Source organism: Dermacentor albipictus, chromosome 8 (assembly GCF_038994185.2).
Source record: "Dermacentor albipictus isolate Rhodes 1998 colony chromosome 8, USDA_Dalb.pri_finalv2, whole genome shotgun sequence".
NCBI classification, from domain to species: Eukaryota; Metazoa; Arthropoda; class Arachnida; order Ixodida; family Ixodidae; genus Dermacentor; species Dermacentor albipictus.
The window spans coordinates 129,281,460-129,299,374 of record NC_091828.1 but is presented as its reverse complement, the minus strand read 5'-3'; the positions used below and the strand labels follow the sequence as shown (position 1 = coordinate 129,299,374).

The following is a 17,915-nucleotide window of genomic DNA, read 5'->3' as shown; positions in this document are numbered from 1 at the left end:
GCAAGCGATTTCTTGCGCGACAGCGACAAGCGACGCGAGGGAGGTGGCTGTCGCGTTCGCTCGTCGCCCAGAAGTCAGACTCCAAGCGAGCGAGCGCTTCATAGCACTTCCTGGCGACGAGCGACGAATACTAGATTTGCAGAACCGAGCGATCGCTCGACAAGCAAGGTTTGAGTATGGGCTAGTTGGTATTCCATGTTATCAAGCGTCACTTACAGCGCATACATAGATCAAAAAAGGACGACGTAGACAAGCGCTGTCTACGTCGACCAAGCGATCTGTTCGAGCGATGCCTTCGCTCGTCGTTGTCGCGCACAATATCGCGCTCATGGGGTTTAGCCTTAAAGCATATAAGAGCTGCCACTGTTCGAGGCCTGCAGCATTCCGATCTGTCGCGTGTTTCTGCACGTGTACTCGGGCCTTGCATCTCCTCACATGCGGCGTTGACTTTGTGCTCTGATCACTGGTTTATAGAACCTGCCACCTTCGTTGCGCTCACAATATTTCTGTCCGCCTTCTCCGTCGATGTCGTTCGGAAATAGCGCTCTCAGTGAAGTCGTCGAAGTTGTGCTTCGCCACACCTTCTCAAGCCTGTCTTTTCGTTTTTCGCACAAGAACCTGTCCGTGTCCTAGTATAAATTTCCTTTAGCAGTGTGACGGCATGACGGGACTTTGGCAGCAGCATGGAGTCGTCTTGCAGCAATCGACGTGGTCGCGTCAGTAACGAAGCAGACTGCGCTGCTTGGAAGCTGTACGCCTTTCTTCGTGTGACCGTGACGCCAGCCTTGGTGGGGGGGTGTTCACGAAGTTGCGCTGGCTGGTTTGTGAATAGTGCGGTGAACGGCGCAGACTGAATGACAAGAAAGAACGACGGAACACCTGTCTGTGCTGTCGCGATTGTTTGATCGGACCAGTTCTCGATTCCGATGCATCGCCCGTCGAACGGAGTCGATGCGGGCCTCGTGCGTTGTGGCGGCGCATATTTCTCGGCTTCTGCGTAAGCGCAGCTGTGCGGACTGGAGGGGACGCTGCTGGCTCAGTTGCCGCGTGATGCCCGCACGCTTGCCGGAGCCCGTGAAGTTCAAGAACGGAAACTGCGCGTGGGCGAATATGCGCGCGCAGCTGCAGTAATCATGCACGCGGTTGTCCACGTCACACCGCGGTGTATGTACGCACCGGTGGGGGGCGGTGGGGTTTCGCCGGCGTTTCGCCGTCGTAGCGTCACCCGATGTCGTCCGCTCCTCTGACAGTGGCCGTCCCAGAAAAGCGCGTTAATTGACAGTTGTTAATTACGCATCCGGAATACGTGGCGGTTAAGCGACAGTCGGATTTCTGAGATATCTGCCTGTCGCGGCGCATCCAGTCCCTGACTTTCGTGTTGTTTTAGGTGTGCGTCGATACTGGTTCCTCCACGGGAATCGAGTAGGAAACCTACAGGATTTTCTGTAGTTCGTGAATGTCGGGCTTATTTGTACCTCATTTCCAATCAGAATGAAAGTTTGCGCCTATTCTTCAAAACGAGCACAAAAAGCGGTGAACGATGTGATTGCGTTGTTATAACGTTCGGTCTTTTCAGAGCGTCACTTGTATTTTTCTTTGCCTGTTAAGCTATAGTGGAACTATACAAGCTAGTGGAATAAAAGTCGTAGCGAACATGGAGCGGCTGTGCAAGCATCAAGCAGTCGCTTTACTTTTCGAACGCAGTTTAATTACCAGCATGTATATGCAACGTGATATTTTCCACACTGATTAAACCGTCATATTTTTGAAAGAATGGTTAGCAGTATTGGTGCGTGCAAGTAATTCGAAGTAATTATGAAGGATGCGTGTATGTTATTAGGGTCTATTGGCACGGAAGCGTGCCTGGCCGCTAGACTTCGATTTCGTTGCCAAAAAATTCTTTTTTTTCATTGATATTTATGCATTTGATTTTTGCGTGCATCAGAAAAAGATACTCAGTGTTACCTGATGAAAACATTGACCTGCTTTATTTGGCCGTTCTTCTAGTACATTCGGGTGTACCAATGCGAACTCTCGATTAGGCATTCGTCAGAGATAATCTGTAAACTGATTTCAAGCACCAGAACGGTCACGAGTAGTTCCGTACAACTTTTTAATCAGTTAGAGTGATAATGAGTTTGATAAGATCCACTCGCGGATCTTATCAAACAATCTTTAAGCGTCTGGGTCTTCTTGCCATCCAAGTTGTAGAGGTGCAAAACGGCTACAAATAAAGGATTCCGTGCTTTTTTCCTCCGTGTTTGCTTCGTCTGGGACGGGCGGCGTTGATGTTTGGAAAGCAGGTGATAGCGGGAATGCCTACATTTGCGTTTCAACGCTACGCACGCTTCGCTGTGCTCTCGAATATGTTTTACGTACCGCTCACGTTTCTTCATATCCCGTTCAATGTGGACCGAGCCGGGCAAACGCTAAGCTCTGCTCGAGAAATCGTAGCGAGGTGCGTCGTCGGATCCGCATTGTTGATTTCCTCTCGGCAGGAGATTCCACATGCGCACGCTCGCTGCGGCACGCAAGACACGAGCGCCGGTCGGCGCGTGTACGGGTTGGTATGAAATCGCAGCGCTCGCGTTTGGCGAACGATCTTTATCCCACGCGCGCTAATCCTCGAAACGACTGCAGTAGAGTGCGCGTTGGGCGCGACGTCTGTAAGCCTTGCGGGTATTTTGCGTACATGCGAGGGCTCGTTTGCCGACGAGAAGCACGGCGCGTCGCCTTGTTCCCGCTGCGTGCACCGGGGCCCGAGCGCCGTTATTATTGCTTTGTTTCTTTTCCTCTTTCGCTGCCGAGTGTTGCGACACGCGAGGGCAACGTGTCACGTGGTGGGGTTCGGTCCGCTCTCGACCGCGGGGAAGATTTGTGTGCCCCCCCTCCCCCCCCTTCTCTCTCTCGGTGTGCATATAACGTGGGAACACGGATGTCGGAGCACGGGCGGCAGCGTTCTCGGCGTCTTCGGCGGCTCGCAGCAAACCGGTTGGGTCGGCGAGGCCGGCCCGACCGACCGGCTGGCAACGACGCGTGCCGCTCGGAGCCGCGCTCGGGCGTGCGCTGGCCGGCGGCGGAAGCACTGGACCGGCGCTGGCTCGCGTTTCGCCGTCCTTCGGCGCCACGCCGGAAGAGGCACCCTGCGTGCGACGTCCATCGGACGCACCACGGCGCTGCACGAGAGTGTTGCCTCCGCCGACTCCAGAGTCATCATCGCCGACTCCCGGGGTGCCTGCCGAAACATTGAAAAAGGGCGCATAGCCAGCCGCGCTGCCAAAATCTTACGAGAATGCGATGTGAGTACCGGGACCGTCCCGCGACGCGTATCGTCATCTGGACTCCAGCACATACGGGTTTATAAGGAAATGAGGCCGCTGATGCCTCAGCCCGCGCGCTCAACGACCGGGCATCGCTTGAACACCCGCCGCCTGAGGATCTAGAACCAAATCCGGCCATTGCTTTCCGCGAAATCACTCAGCTCTACCAATCCGCTCACGGTCGCTTTAAACCACATCCAATCGCCTTCACACCCAATTAAGGTGCGCAGAAGCGCGTCTAAGACGTTCCCAAGGCGTAGCACGTCCAGACAAGTTGGCGACCCCCACCTCGTGCGCCGCACGTGGAGCTATTGTCCCACTGCTTGACTCTTCCCGAAAGTGCAACGGGAGCCTGGCATGGTTCCAGGTAATCCGGATCCCGAGCGAAGTTGTTTTGCAGCTCAGAAAGGTCGCTCGAAAACAACCCCCATCCGCCGATTGTGACGGCACTTGCAAGCCATGAGGCAACGCCGGTGTCAAGTCACCCTTCCTACAGTGGAGCCCTTGGAGCAACCACCATCCGCCGATTATGTGACGGCACTTGCACAGGCGCCTACCATTGGTGGAAAATGACGACACCTGAGCGGCCTCGACGATTGGCCAAAAATGACGTGACCCCGAGACACCGAAGGGGTTAAAAACGACAGGGAGCCGAGAGAAGCATTCCGTCATTCCTTCATTCTTTCATCTCTTTCGGGCTTCTTGCCATGGGCCGCAGCGTCCGATTTGCTGCCTGCCGTCAATGACTTTATAACTGTTAATAATGTAAACAAACCTCCAGTTTTCATCTCAATATCCTCCTCAATAATGGCCAACTCCCACACTCTACGGCAAGATCCAAGAACTGGTGGACAGCGGTGGGATTGTCCTCCAGATCCAATAACACACGAGGCTTATTACAACGGGGTGCTGATAGACGCTGTCTTATTACAGATAGGACAAAAAAAAAAAGCTGATTTACGTATATGCCGAAAATTTTCTCCCCTTCTTTTCATAATGTTTCGCGTATCATTGTATTTACGGATCACAGTGGCGGTAAGGCACCGATAAGACATTCACCGTATATTTTACTTGATCGGAGTGTAGAAGTTCCACTGAGCAACGGCTTGTGTGCAGTCGCTTCGGTGCTTGGCGTGATTCGTGAAGTCAACAGTAAAATATAAGACGTAAGAATTGGTCTTCGACAGAAAGATGGGGCGAGGGCAAGGTCCTCTTTGTGGTGGTGACATTGGAGAGACATTTTCGCCGCAGTGAGCTTGAGTTACGTGGCCAGCGGTGACGTTCTTTTTTTTTTATTGTAATGCCCTGGGCTGTATGGAATGTAGCGTTAGGCAGAGCGCGACTTAACTCTGTAAGAGCCATGTTCGTACACATCATGTGTATCTTGCACCATCGGCCACCTAGAGGCGCATGTCCCTGACAACCACGGGCCGGTACATCCTGCAGAAACTCGGCTTCGATTACCACGTCCAACACGGTCAGAAACAGGTCATTCCACCCGACCTCAGCGACACGCTGATCGTAGCCCCTACCCCTCGAAAGATGCATCCCGAATATAACGGGGGCCAATGCCAGGCCCGTGCCAAGGCACTGCTGCGCTCCTTTGGTGGGAAGAGGACTACGCGCTTCGTAGACGCAGCAGAATACACGCGAGAGCACCGGTTCACGGCGGTAGTCGTAAACGTTAACTCCCGGCTTACGCACGCGTGTATAGTGTCAGCATGGAATACCCAGAAACAGCGGAAGGGGTTGTGCTTGCGCTTACCAACCCTGGAGCAACCCCAGCAACCCCGTAACCTTAGCAACGCTTACCAACCCCCTCTGCGAGGTGGTTCTTAGCGACTCACAATCCGCAGTTCGTAACTACGCGCGGGGGCGCATTTCCTCCGAAGCTCTCCAGATCCTAGGGAAAGCTGTTTCAAACAGATCCGAAGGCTTCGGTTCTGCTTGCAGGAACGAGACAATTTCGTGTGATATATATATACACTACACTCGCTGCCGTCCGCGCCTTGCGCCGGCTGTAATCCCTCACGCCTGCATCACAGACCGCCGCCTGTATCTCGGTAGCGTGCGCGGATTCCTCTTGGGCTTCTCTATCGCCTTAATTGACAGCACCGAACTGCCGTGCCTGCGTGTACAGCTCGTGCATGTTGGATACGGCGCGGCGGTGAATCGACATGCAGGTTCACGTAAAAGGAAACTATAGAGAAAATAAAAACAAATCATTCCTATTAGCTTTAGTTCAATTGTCGTCTGTATAGCCTGTACAGAACCAGCATCGGCCAGGATGCGCTGCGGCAGTTTTAGTGTCCGCTGTCATATATATACTACACTCTAAGAAAAATCCCGGGGAAAACGGGAGTAACTGCGCCGTTAGTCCTAATAAGGGCGCTTTCGTCCCTCAAAGGACTAACTGCATGAATGTGCGTGCCGTGTGCAAATTTCGGAGAGTAAGTGTTTAGTCCCTGCTCGGAAAGAGAGCAATGGGAGGACGAACGGCAACAGTTACTCCCCAGGGACTTCGCTGTTTTCGTCCGTGTCATGGAGCGATGCGGCGAAAACGGTATTGTCTATAAATCGTGAATGGTTCGAAGTTCGTGCATTGTCTATTGAACTACATGCAAAGCAGCACCTTGCCTCTTCATGAGATAATTACGTGAAACTTAAAACTGGAATGTGAAGAGTGTAAAGAACGGCGGGTTGCACAACAAGATTGTCACCTTGCCACCCGATTACGACAAGGGGTGCAAGACGCGCACCTCCCGCTCTCCGCCGCTGCAGCTGCGAGGCGTTCAAAGAAGCGACCTTTGCGCTGGAATCCGCCGCCTTCCTCCAGCCCGCTTCGACATTGTGACAAGACGAGTTTGGTGTGTGGACAATGATTCCAGAGTTCCTCAACGCGGCGCTGATCTGACACGCCTGAAGAAGCTACCGCGGGAACGTCTTATTTTTGCGCTCTCACGGTTCAGCATGTTGCAAAACAACGAGCGTCCCTCGAGCGGCGTCGATTTTCCGGAACGGCACCACCTTCAACGCCGTCGCTTGGGCTTCGGAATGTGTGTGCCTTTGTGTCTGAAAACTGGTCTTCAGAGCAGCTGCGAGTTGGTGGTGTGTAAACGAACAGCCGCCGCGTCGTAGGACCAGCGGATCGAGTGTATAAAAACTGTGGTTGTGCGATTGTTGGACACACTTCTCTTGAGCAGTCATGTTAGACTGGTTCACTTCTCTCATGCAGTCCTGTTGGACTAATACTATTTTTCTCAAACAGTCATGTTAGACTGAGTTAATTTTCTGTAAATAAACCCCTTTTTCCTCGTTCTCGATGAGAAGCAGTTCTTCACTTCATCAACGATCTCAGCGTAAATAAGTTGGACGACGGCATGGGCCAGCTACCTTCGAATTCATGCCGTACTCCAATCTTGGCAAAGGACCACGGAAAAAGGGATTGAGCCCCCAATCCTGACAAGAGGCACCCCATAAGTGAGCGATACACATTAAACGCGCAAGTCATTGACAGACGGTTAGATTTTCTTGGTCAACAGTACCTAAGTTCCTTCCGTTCCAAGGAGGTTGCGAACTGAAGCGATGTGTAGCTCAAACGGCACACGCTAAGCGACAGAGAAATTGCCCTTCTCTGTCGTCTTCGGTGCCCCCTACACTCTAAAAATTTTAACACCCTTAAGGGTGTAAATGACTTGTCCCATGGGTGACACCCTTTTTGGGTGTATAGCTACACCTCAAGCAAAGGGTGCAAATTAACACCCTACAAGAGAAGGGGTGTTAATATGACGTCACCTTGCCTATGGGTGTAAAGCTAACAACACCCTTTCTATATGGGGTGTAACAGAGACACCACCCTTTCAATATGGGTGTAGCATGGACAACACGCTTCCAAAAGGGTGTTATCCCTGCAAGTATTTTAGCGTTCACTACAGCCATGTAGTTAATGGGCAGACTAGCTGTTGTGAATGCTGCCTAGCCTTAGCTACGGTACTACCTTGTTCAGTATGAGCCAGAATCTGTGAGGCGTCGTCATATTGCGCTTCTGGTCCGTCATGTGGTAGCATAACGTGCGACCCTTTCAGGCAAACAATTGAAGGTTTCACCATTGCAGCAAGGCACACAGGCCATGCTTTTCGTAATCTTCCTCTGCAGTGATAGTACACTGCCGGTCGGATGCAGAGCGCAATAACAATGCGCGCTGCACTAAGGACACAGGATCTCCCGCACCTTGGTGCACCAGTACTTATAACCCCGTGGAAACAGCACACAGCCAAAAGCATAGTTACATGCATTTCAGAAATAATTAAAAACCTCCACTTTTCTTGGTCAAACATTTTCGCAACACCAGCTCGACCAGGAGGGAAAGACACCACAGCTCGTTGTTGTAGCTCATATTGAATGCAATAGAGCACAAGCAATGCATGGATTGGCGACGGTAACAAGAACAGTACTACAGAAGCATATGTTTGCCTGTCAAACAGTTTTTTGCCGTTTTAAGCACACATTTTACACCTCTATTCATCAAAGTTGTCATTTATCGCCACGGGATGCTTCTACTACTACTTTGACACATGACTTAAAGGTAGCACTCAAAGCCAAAGAACAAAGTGCTTCCACGTCGAATCATGTTTCAGCATTTACGAACAAAACAGCATGTGTAGCTGTCCTTGCTGTTCAATATATAAGCATGCACTATTTCCTGAAATATATGTATGCTCCATTTACTGAAAGATACCAGCTTGTACCCAATAACTTAGTTTATTTTTCACCATGTGCTTGCATTGAATATTGCAAAGGCATTGTAAGTTAAGCTACCAGAACAACAATCAGCTAGTCTAAGGTTACGTAATTGAACAACATCATTGTAAAATTTGTGACGAAATGTCAGAAGTATTTATTTCATTCAAGAGAAATGGTTACATAATAATGTTTGCACATTTTAAAAGTAAAAAGGAAGATGAGTAAAACCATACCAATACAAAGACATAAGCACCGAACAATGGCACAGGCTTGCTCAATTAAATTTTAAGCAGAAGTTTTTTTAAATAACCTCACTACTAAATATCACGTTTTCATTCGAAAAGCACTGCATCTTATTATAAAGCACAAGAATAACCGGTCACATAAGTAAGAACAAGTCTGAGTGTGTCTTTAACACAAGGATAAAAAGTTGGGCGAGTTGGTACAGTAACATGATCTTGGATTGTAGCGCGAAGTGGCATGGACACAGACTAGAAGCAGACAGGATGAGCGCTAACTCTCAACTAAATTTTTGCAAGCTAGTCTCTTATCAAGTATACCTGTAGGCATTGCGACCATTGTGCTCCCAATATGCATGAGGCATTAGTCATTGCAGAGTTGTAAGGACATGACAATCCTAGGATGATTATGTTCTTGAGGCTTTTTTTCCCCACTTTCCATCTTTTGAAACGTGTATACTTTAGTCATGAATACAAAAATGCTACAACTGGCATGTGATAAGTTTTGCATCTTATTTCCTAGCGGCTCATTGAACCAAGCCACGATGACAAATTTAAATGCTGTTACCTCATCAGACATTCAAATTTCTTAAATACAAACAAAACCACATAGGCATTAGAGTGAGCTTCACTTAAATACATTACACTGGTTTAAAGTTATTGCGCCACTTTGTGCCAGGTAAAAACGTTAGAAACATCAAAAATGTTAAGATTCTACGGCCAACCGTGAAAACTAAATAAAAAAAATCATTAAGCTTTCTTAAACGGGTACAGGAGCTTTACAACTAGCCGTCTTGGTGATGGACACGCAGATAGATGGGCAGCCATTCCACTGAGACGAGAATGTTGAGGGCTTCGCATGGAAGACTGTGAGACACTGCAGAGTAGTTCTTGGTCCACATGAAGGAGGTTGCTTGCATACACGTCTGGGCCACCATACTGAATGCATGGTGTTACCGGAGCTTTTTCCCCCTGCATTGTGGTAAAAAAGCATGGTTAAGTTTATACGATATTTAATATGCAAAAAAAAAGAGGCGAGACATGCAGACAGGACACGAGAGTAGAGAAGTGAACACGAACGCGAAAAACATGAAAAATTTCATTAAATCGTTTTATTAGATAAAATTTTTATACTGTGTGTCATTCATTATGAGGGTTCATAACCGCAACACATTTAATATATAAGCAGGTAGAATTATCAGCTTGGTCAGTTTGTACAAGCTCGTTTGAGGCAAGAAATCGAGTTTCACAAACACAACCTCAACATTCTTGATTGAAAAAGGAACACTTCACATGACATGCAGTCCTGTGAGTGGAAATTGCACAGTTCAAGAAAAACAAATTAAAACTCACAGACCGATCCTGAAAAAGGAATAAGCACCTGCTACTGCAAAAAGCGAATTAATTGATAGGTTTTAGTAGCACAAGGGCATCTTTGGCCAATTAGCGCCAAGCCTATACTGCAAAAAATAAACTTAGTGCATCTTTACAAAGCAAATATATAAAGATGACTAATGCCTCTCTGCACTACAGTTGCTTTGCTCTAGCGTGAAGTCATTTTAATGCATGCACACGTACATACACGTGCTACACCCAAGTGTAACAGCTGCAGAATTAAAATTGGGCATCAACAAAGTCGCAACATTTAACCATTGATCCCAAGCTGTACTAGTGACTGGAGGTAGTACCAATATCGCCAATGACGAGTTGCACTCTTTCTGCCCGATGTTATGCTGCTCGTATTGTCAAAGATGTGTTACAGTCGGCATTGAGGGAAAGCTGCCCTCAAGAGCAGCTCTTATTTTTGTGTTATTTCTAACCAGAGACCAATGAAGTAATATATTTTTAGAATGAGAATGACGCCGAAAAATTGAGTACGTAAAAAATTTGGTGCATTTTTCCGGAATTAACTTGGGGGTTAACGGCTAAAGCGGCAATCCAGACACTAGAACAAGTTTTGACATGTTTGTTACCAGTGAATGCTAGAAAATATGTTGGCATTCTGTAGTTTTGTCCAACAATGCAAAAGGGATCCTTAATAACTGATGAAATAAATGGAAAAGTATCATGAAGTATATTTCGTGAATGTAACGCAGAATCACTCAACTTCTGTTACTATATAATCTCCACTAGATTAACCTGCACTTTCTGAACTAGTTCAGGAGGTGCTGAATTTCACTCCTCATTCCACCAGTTCAACGTGGCAGCACCTGCACGTTGTGATTCGTTTTACTTAGTGCAGGCTTTGTACAGGGCGAGTTCACAGCATTCCCTGCACTTGGCCGAAAGGTAGTGCATGTTTACGCAGCAGGTGTGGTGCCGCTTCTGCACGAGTGAGGCGCAGAAATCAGAGTTTCATACAATAATTACTAGAGGGAACTCTGACGTTAGTGTCCATAGGAGATCAAACAAGAACGGCTGTAGCAGCATGGAAATTATGGGAAGTACATGGATTTGCCTAAACTTCATCTGTTTGGCTTCAAACGGCTTTGTGACTTTGTAAACTAGTCATTCTCAACAATATACTGTGTAATAAATAAATAAACATGAAAATCGTCCGACGACAGGATTCAGACACAGGAACTCTAGAACAGAAGTCTGATATTGAAACCATTAAGCCACGGAGGCATGTAACGACAAGCGAGTGCAACGCCCTGATGAATTTATCGCGGGCATACCAGTGCCTTGAGACGCTTGGCGCCCTTTGATTTGGCTACCTGGACAAGCTCAATCGTTGCAATTAATAGCAATTGTGCGTGTTGACGCCGTCTTCTGCACTTCGAAGAGTATAGACTGCGCTGAAATTTACGGCAATGAGATTTATATAGCGTATAATATACGAAGCCACAAGAACGTCTGAATTCACAAGCACGATTATCCGACAAATCCATGTGCTTCCCATCATTCCCATGGTGGTACGACTGCAGCGCCAGAGTTCCCTCTAGTAATTACTGTAAGAAACTCTATGGCAGAAATAACCGAAGTGCCTCGCATTTTGTTCTGGAGTAATAAACTAAGTTTTGCTGGTCCCATAAATCTTACTGGTCATTAATTCCAAGTTTTAGTGCAGTCACATGTCTAGTAACCAATTGTGGTATTTTGCATAAACATTGCAAAGCCAACTGTGGTGAATGTTCACCCTGGTAAATTGTTTATGATGGAGTAGCATAGACTACTGAAGCAATCTCTGGAAGGCAAGTCAAGTAATTTTCTTATTAGCAGCCTCTAAACAGCATTCGAGCTTATGACACATGCACCTCAGATATGCAAATATTTCCTTGACTCAGCAAGAAGCGATGCTTCATGTTCCACGAGGCTACCTCTATCAAAGCAGTATTGGTGCTCTCTAAAAACAATGCCAATGCATATTATCCAAATATTTTTCAGGGGCAACAGTTATGCCTGAAATCATGCTAGATTAGTTTTTTTAAACACATGCTCAGACCATGTTAGAAGTGCTTCTTAAAATCCTCCTATTTATTAGACTAGTCATATATCTGTACACAAAGGCTACTAATTAGGTCCCATGCTATATCATCTTAACAAAAACTTCACTTAGTAATACACATGCTATGATAAGATTTGAGACCACATTGAGATACTGAACAAGGTGAATTCATTATTTTTAAAATGAAGCTCCTGTTCTTCCAAAGGAGAAGAAAGGATACTGAGGGTCAAAATTTTTCTGAATCACAGCTGGAAGATGCCAGGGAAGGCACGTGGAAACTTATTTGTAATTTTCTATTTAAATGTAGAAATGATAAAGGGAAATGAAAATGGTAAAAAAAAAACCAGGCATGGGGGGAGAACGAACCTACAGCCTTTGCATTAGGCATGCGATGCACTAACCACTGTGCCACCGAGGCAGCATTCAACCATCCACAATGGCCCCTAAGATTGTCGACGCTCGAACACGGCAGTAGTACCACAGTGGTTAGTATATCACATGTGTAATGTGAAGGTTATGGGTCCGTTCTCCACCCACAGGTGGATATCTTTTAATCCACTTTCACTTACCCAGAATTTATCATTTCTATACTTCATATAAAAAAACTTAACACATGTTCCTGTATGCTTTCCTTGGCCTCATTATCTGCTGGCTTCTTCCAGTTCTGTTACTTCCAACACTTATACATATTCTAATCTGGTAAGTAAACAGTTCTGCATGATGCTGGAATACAATATAAACATTATTGCATGGCAGTGTTATGTAGAATGCCTTACATTGCCCAGGCAAGGTGTATTTATGTCAATCTGAAAAAAAAAAACCATTCCCACTCTAGGCAGAAATGCTGTGTACTGCTGTGTGCAACAGGGTTTAACGAAAACAACTTGTTCAGAAATAAAGCCACCAAACAACGAGGAAACATGAAAACTAGATGAAAATTTGTGCAGTTGCATGTTAAAAATTTAGCACAGCAACAGATAAAGACATAATGAAGGAAGCGCGAGGATGGTTTATTTTGGACACACGAGGCAATATACTTGAAAGATGCATATGAGCTTACACGTGGAGAAATATTGTTTATGTAGTAGCTAAACTACGAACAGGCCTAGAACACACTGATACAAGGTGTCGAGCATGTCAATCTTATCATGCCCTTAAGTCAAAGAAACATGGCTGTTTCTCATGATTCGCTACACATGGCTGGCTTACACAACTTAGCCACTTCTATATATGCCTTGTAATTACCAGGTGGTCTGTATAACACATGCAAGCTTTAAATATGTACAACTGCAACGTAGCTGGACAGCACCAAGGTAATGTCGTTTGCCATCGTTTTGAGCAAGTGAAACCAATTCTTGCATTTTTCGTAATTAGGTAATTAGTTAACGATTACTTAACTGCTCAAATATTATATTCAAAGCAAAAGTGTCAGTGCGAAAATTGTAGAGCACCCTGAAAAATTCCCAATCCAGCTTTCTACTGCTCAATAGGTGCAACAAATGTTTCTTTCAAGCTTGAAAGAAGCCAGTGAACACATGCAAGTGCCGTGCAACTAACCGCTCGTGCACCTGAACACCATTTGGCTCCTCCTTTCATGCTTGAAAAAAAACTTTTTGAAAAGAATATTTTAGAAATTGATTAATTATTGACTATGTTTTAGGCAAAATGCATGAAATAGTGTGACTGCCACCTCCATTTTCGGCGACATGAATTGACTCCATTTTCATGTCCAAATCCAGCTATACATGGTGCGTGTTTTGAGCTGGTTCTGTAATTTAGGCCAGTTTTGACTAATTGAAGCTTCGCACTTTAATAATGGAGTCAGGTTAAAAAGAAATTGGTACATAAACAGTCGCTGTCAGTACTCCATACTCCTTTAACTTAGTGCAAAGTGCTTGTGAGCCAAGAAGTTGGTAGTTCTAAGCAGTATTTCTCATTTTGGCCTAGTGTTATAGCCCACTTACTATGATGCCATGCTGCTCAGTCATGCTGGTCCCAGCTTCAATCTAGGCCATGACAGCTGCCCTCCAATGAGGGTAAAATGCAATAACGCTTATGCACTTACATTCAGGTGTACATTAAAGAAGGCCAGGTTCCCAAAACTTCAGGCTGTGACTTTGGTATGTAAAAGCCCATAATTTAATTTTAATATCTAAAGGTGCTTTATTAGGAGCAGGGGCATAATTTTGAGCTTTTACTGCACTGCCATGGCACCAAGAAGCTCTAAGTAAATAAAACAATTTCATGGACAATGTACATATCTTGCAAACATTTACAAACACTTCTCTGCATGCACCTCTGTTGCTGTTATATTTAGATCCGTATGCCAAGGCGGGTTATGATGTTAGAACTTGTTTCAAACTTGTTTTTTTACCGCTTTAAAGTTGTTGGTTACCTTGCATCTCATTGTGTGTCGAACGCACATTTCAGTGCATCAATTTCTTCAGAAAGTGAACTCCCCTTTATTTATTTGTGCATGCAAAAAGGGTTCAGAAGAACTGCTTTCTGAAGGTCTGTATAAGAACAAAAAACAATTCTATGTAGGCTGCACAAAGAGAAAGGATTGGTTTGTAAATATGTTATTTAGTTCTTAAAAAAAGAGGCAGCTGTCAGTATTCTGTTCCAAAGTAAAAATTGGCCCTACCTGGCTCTGCTTCAGTTTCCGATGTTGATGGTCCATTCGGGGGCACTCAACTGATAGGCTGCACTTTGGCGATGTCGGGTGTGCTGTCACCAGGCCCAAGGTCGATCGACAGCCTCACCAAAAGTCGAGTCCAAACGCTATAAAAGAAATATCTCATCATTTTGCTATCAGTTTTGTCATCTTGCGTGTTTCACACACGGCCGTCAGTGGAATATTTCGTCACTTGGATACTGAAAGAAATTCAAGCATTTTCTGGCAGCCAAGCTGATGATGATGATGTGTGGTGTTTTATGGCGCAAGGGCCACGTTTGGCCAAAGAGGGCCATGACAAGTGGTAATGTTGACGATGTATTATGGAAGATGTAACTTGGCTGTAAACTGGCCTAAAAATTGTCGCTGTAAAGTGCGTAAAATCTACGTGCTATAAAATTATGGCGATGACTAATGACAAATAGTATGAACATTAAAATCCATCGTGGAAGAATGATGCAAAATAGAAAATATACAGGATGGTAAAATTACTTGGAGCACTGCTGCCTCGCCAGAGCCCTTGAAACACAAGAGCCTAGAGGCATGTGCTATACGAAAGAGCTATCACAGCAGCATCCTCTGAAGAGAGGACGGCAGCCAAGCTGAATACACAGTAAATGGAGAACATTAAAGAGCAAATGCAGTTGTCACATTAGATTGATCAAGTACAGCAGAAATGGAAAATAAATCAGTGATACTCTGTTGGCTTTGAATGCAAGAAACGTAAAAACAGGAACTTGCAGCCACGCCACATTGAATTTCCCGCGTTTGCTACACCTCACAAGTTTGGCATCGTCCGGTACTCGGGGATAGTAACCGCTTAAAATCAAGATGAACGAGCGTCGGCATAAATTAACAGGATACTTAACCAGGCAATATTGGCGCATAAAACAACTCACGTAGCGAAGCTACTGTCAATTACCCGATGACGCATCTGCGGGCGAATTCAAAAAGGAAAGAGTTTCACTTGTTTCACGCCTACTAAGCTAAGACAGAATTCGAGTTTCTTACTAAACTATACTGGATATTTACGCTCCGAATAAAACGCTGGAAATTTTGTTACGTCACATTGCATACGTATGAAAGTGACGAAATTGCTTTTGTTGTATTCTGCCCAGACGGCATGCAGCAGCTACCTCTCATGCAACAAAAGCATGAAAGTGGTACTCGTGACACCGAAAACAAGCATATACAGCTCCAACGTTACGCCCCGTGGAGTTGGAACTAAGCACGATAAAGCCAGTTAGTTTTCTAGCTTTCATAACGCCATGAACACGACCAAACATCGAGCGAAACAACTCTCTGCTCTCGAAAATTATTACCGCTTCAATTTATATACTTATCGCTGCCACAAGCAAAAGTCAATGGGCTAGCTGTCCACAAGCCGCAGATTAGACTGACAGCAACATATTACGGTAACGTAAAACAATTTCCACGCTAACTTAGCAGCCGCGGTGTGCTCTAAATGCCAAAGTTCTCGTTTGCCGCTCGAAATTCACACCATGATGACGGGCACTGCATCTTTCACATGAAATATTGCACGCTTTGCGCCGGAGCTCAATAGGAGGGCGAAACGCATTTGCACGTACCTGAAATCCGCATGCCGGAAAGCCGTTGACGCTTCCGAGAACAGGGCGCACAGCCATACACCCGTACTGCGGCTTGACTTGGACGTGAGGCACTTCTACCAAACATTTCACATGCGACATGCTTCACACCGATTGCGCGAACACCAAAAAATGACGCAGGCCGCATTGCGACGCCGAGCAGACGTGCATCCACCGATGAGCTGCGTGCGCGGATTGCAGAGAACAAAGCCATACAAAACGTTAGGCGCGAGAAGATGGCGGCTCTCGTTGCGAAGACGAAGCGAACGAAGCAATGACGCGCGAATGAATGTTGCCAACTGTTGGTTCCGCGTTATGCCGGCGGTGGTGGCTTTAGTGGCGTGTGTTGCGGCTGTCTAATTTTTTATTTCTTTTTCCCAAACAGTATAATTAAGATCAGTTATTTGTTTGAATTTTTAACTGTGTCATTTGGCATTATCTTTGTCTTTTTATGCTATTAAGCGGCCAATTAGGGCCTCCCAGGTTCGCGCGCGCCAGCTGCGCGCGCAAATCTCAGAGGCCATAAGACAACTCGTTAGGAGATGCCGTTCTTGTCGTTAACGTTTCATCATCGTTTCTTCAACTGAGATAGGTAGTGTCCCTTTTCCCGGGGTTGGGAGGGGGCGATCAAGACGGCATCGCTCCGCGGGGCGCCGAGGAGTGGGTTGGTGTTGGTTCTTATCGCGAAATTCGCGAACCCTGCGATTTTTTTTATAACGTAAGCATTTCTATACTTCTCCAACAAGAAAAAACATCCGTCCGTCAGTCCGTACCACACGATACGTTTCAAAATAGAACCCGCAACAGCGAGTGAATTCACCTTCGTGCTAGCTCTCGCTTCAACGCGACCGAAGCGGCGAGAACACTGCGCTCACGAAGCTCTCAGCTCATGCCGCACTATGCGCTTTTCGCAGAACACTTTCAAGATAGGTGTACGCGCGTCTGTTTTCAAAGCGAAGTAAACGGTGCGAACACAGCGCGGGAAGGTTTCAGCAGTGGGCACACTCTGTCCACAATGCAGTTCGCTTTCAAGATACGGTTCGCGCGGCCGTGCCACAAGCAGCCGCCGCCGGAGAACGGTTGATAATGTTTCGGCGCGGATGAGGAGGGCTAAAGAGCGATAACAGCTCAAAACGAACGGAACGTCACCAGCGCGCCTGGCCCCGCCACCTGCAGTACTTCGCTTGCGCCGCCGACCAGAGCAGCTCGTGTCGCCGCAGCGCTGTCGCTTATACTTGTCGGCTCAAGTCTCATAACATTGATAACGACATGGACTGCGTGTAGATGAGGAAGAGTCACAATGCTTACGCACACTTAGACAAATCCGAGAGGAGTTTCGGTGTGATTTTTTTTTTTTACCGGAAATGTACAGTCAGCGGTGGGACCCAGAGTTGACAATGCCTGTAAGAGGGGTGCCAAGCTCTTTTTTTTTTTGTGAGAGTCTTGCCCAGCTCCTAAAGATCTGCTCAAGCTAAGACTTGCTGATGGCTGTATGGGTTTTTTTTATTGTCGCATGCCCTCGAACCGCCACAGATCCTACAGTGTAATGGCATTAGAGCAGTATTCACGTGCAAAGGGAAATGCAGCCGGTAATTGGGCTGCCTAAGGTTTGCGGCCCGGCGGCAGCTGCCCTCCCGTCCCCCGTTTCCGTTGACAAGTTACAGGGAGGGGTCTAGAGCAATCTTACACCCTCTCCCGACAGTGGCGTAACCAGAAAATTTTTTCGTGTGAGGGGGGGGGGGTCCCAATTGGCCGTGGAGGGGGAAGGAGCGGGGCCATTGCCATAGCAGCAAAAATTTTACTGTTAGTGAGCGTTACAAGTGCCCGGCGTGCCCCACTTGGCTACGCCGCTACTAGCCCCCCTCCCTCCCCCCACGCAATCGA

The 17,915-nt window shown here is 46.6% G+C and overlaps 1 protein-coding gene and 1 long non-coding RNA gene across 2 annotated transcripts in view; one reads left to right on the top strand and one right to left on the bottom strand.

Annotated features, from left to right (window-relative positions):
• wge (winged eye) overlaps positions 1–17,915 on the top strand; it is a 215,585-nt gene that overhangs the window by 65,822 nt on the left and 131,848 nt on the right. The gene's annotated exons all lie outside the window — the stretch shown is intronic.
• On the bottom strand, positions 8,924–17,193 carry LOC135918920 (uncharacterized). Its single transcript, XR_010569828.2, has 3 exons — positions 16,014–17,193; positions 14,395–14,531; positions 8,924–9,274 (listed from the first exon to the last, which is right to left on the bottom strand). It is a non-coding gene; the product is annotated as an uncharacterized lncRNA (long non-coding RNA).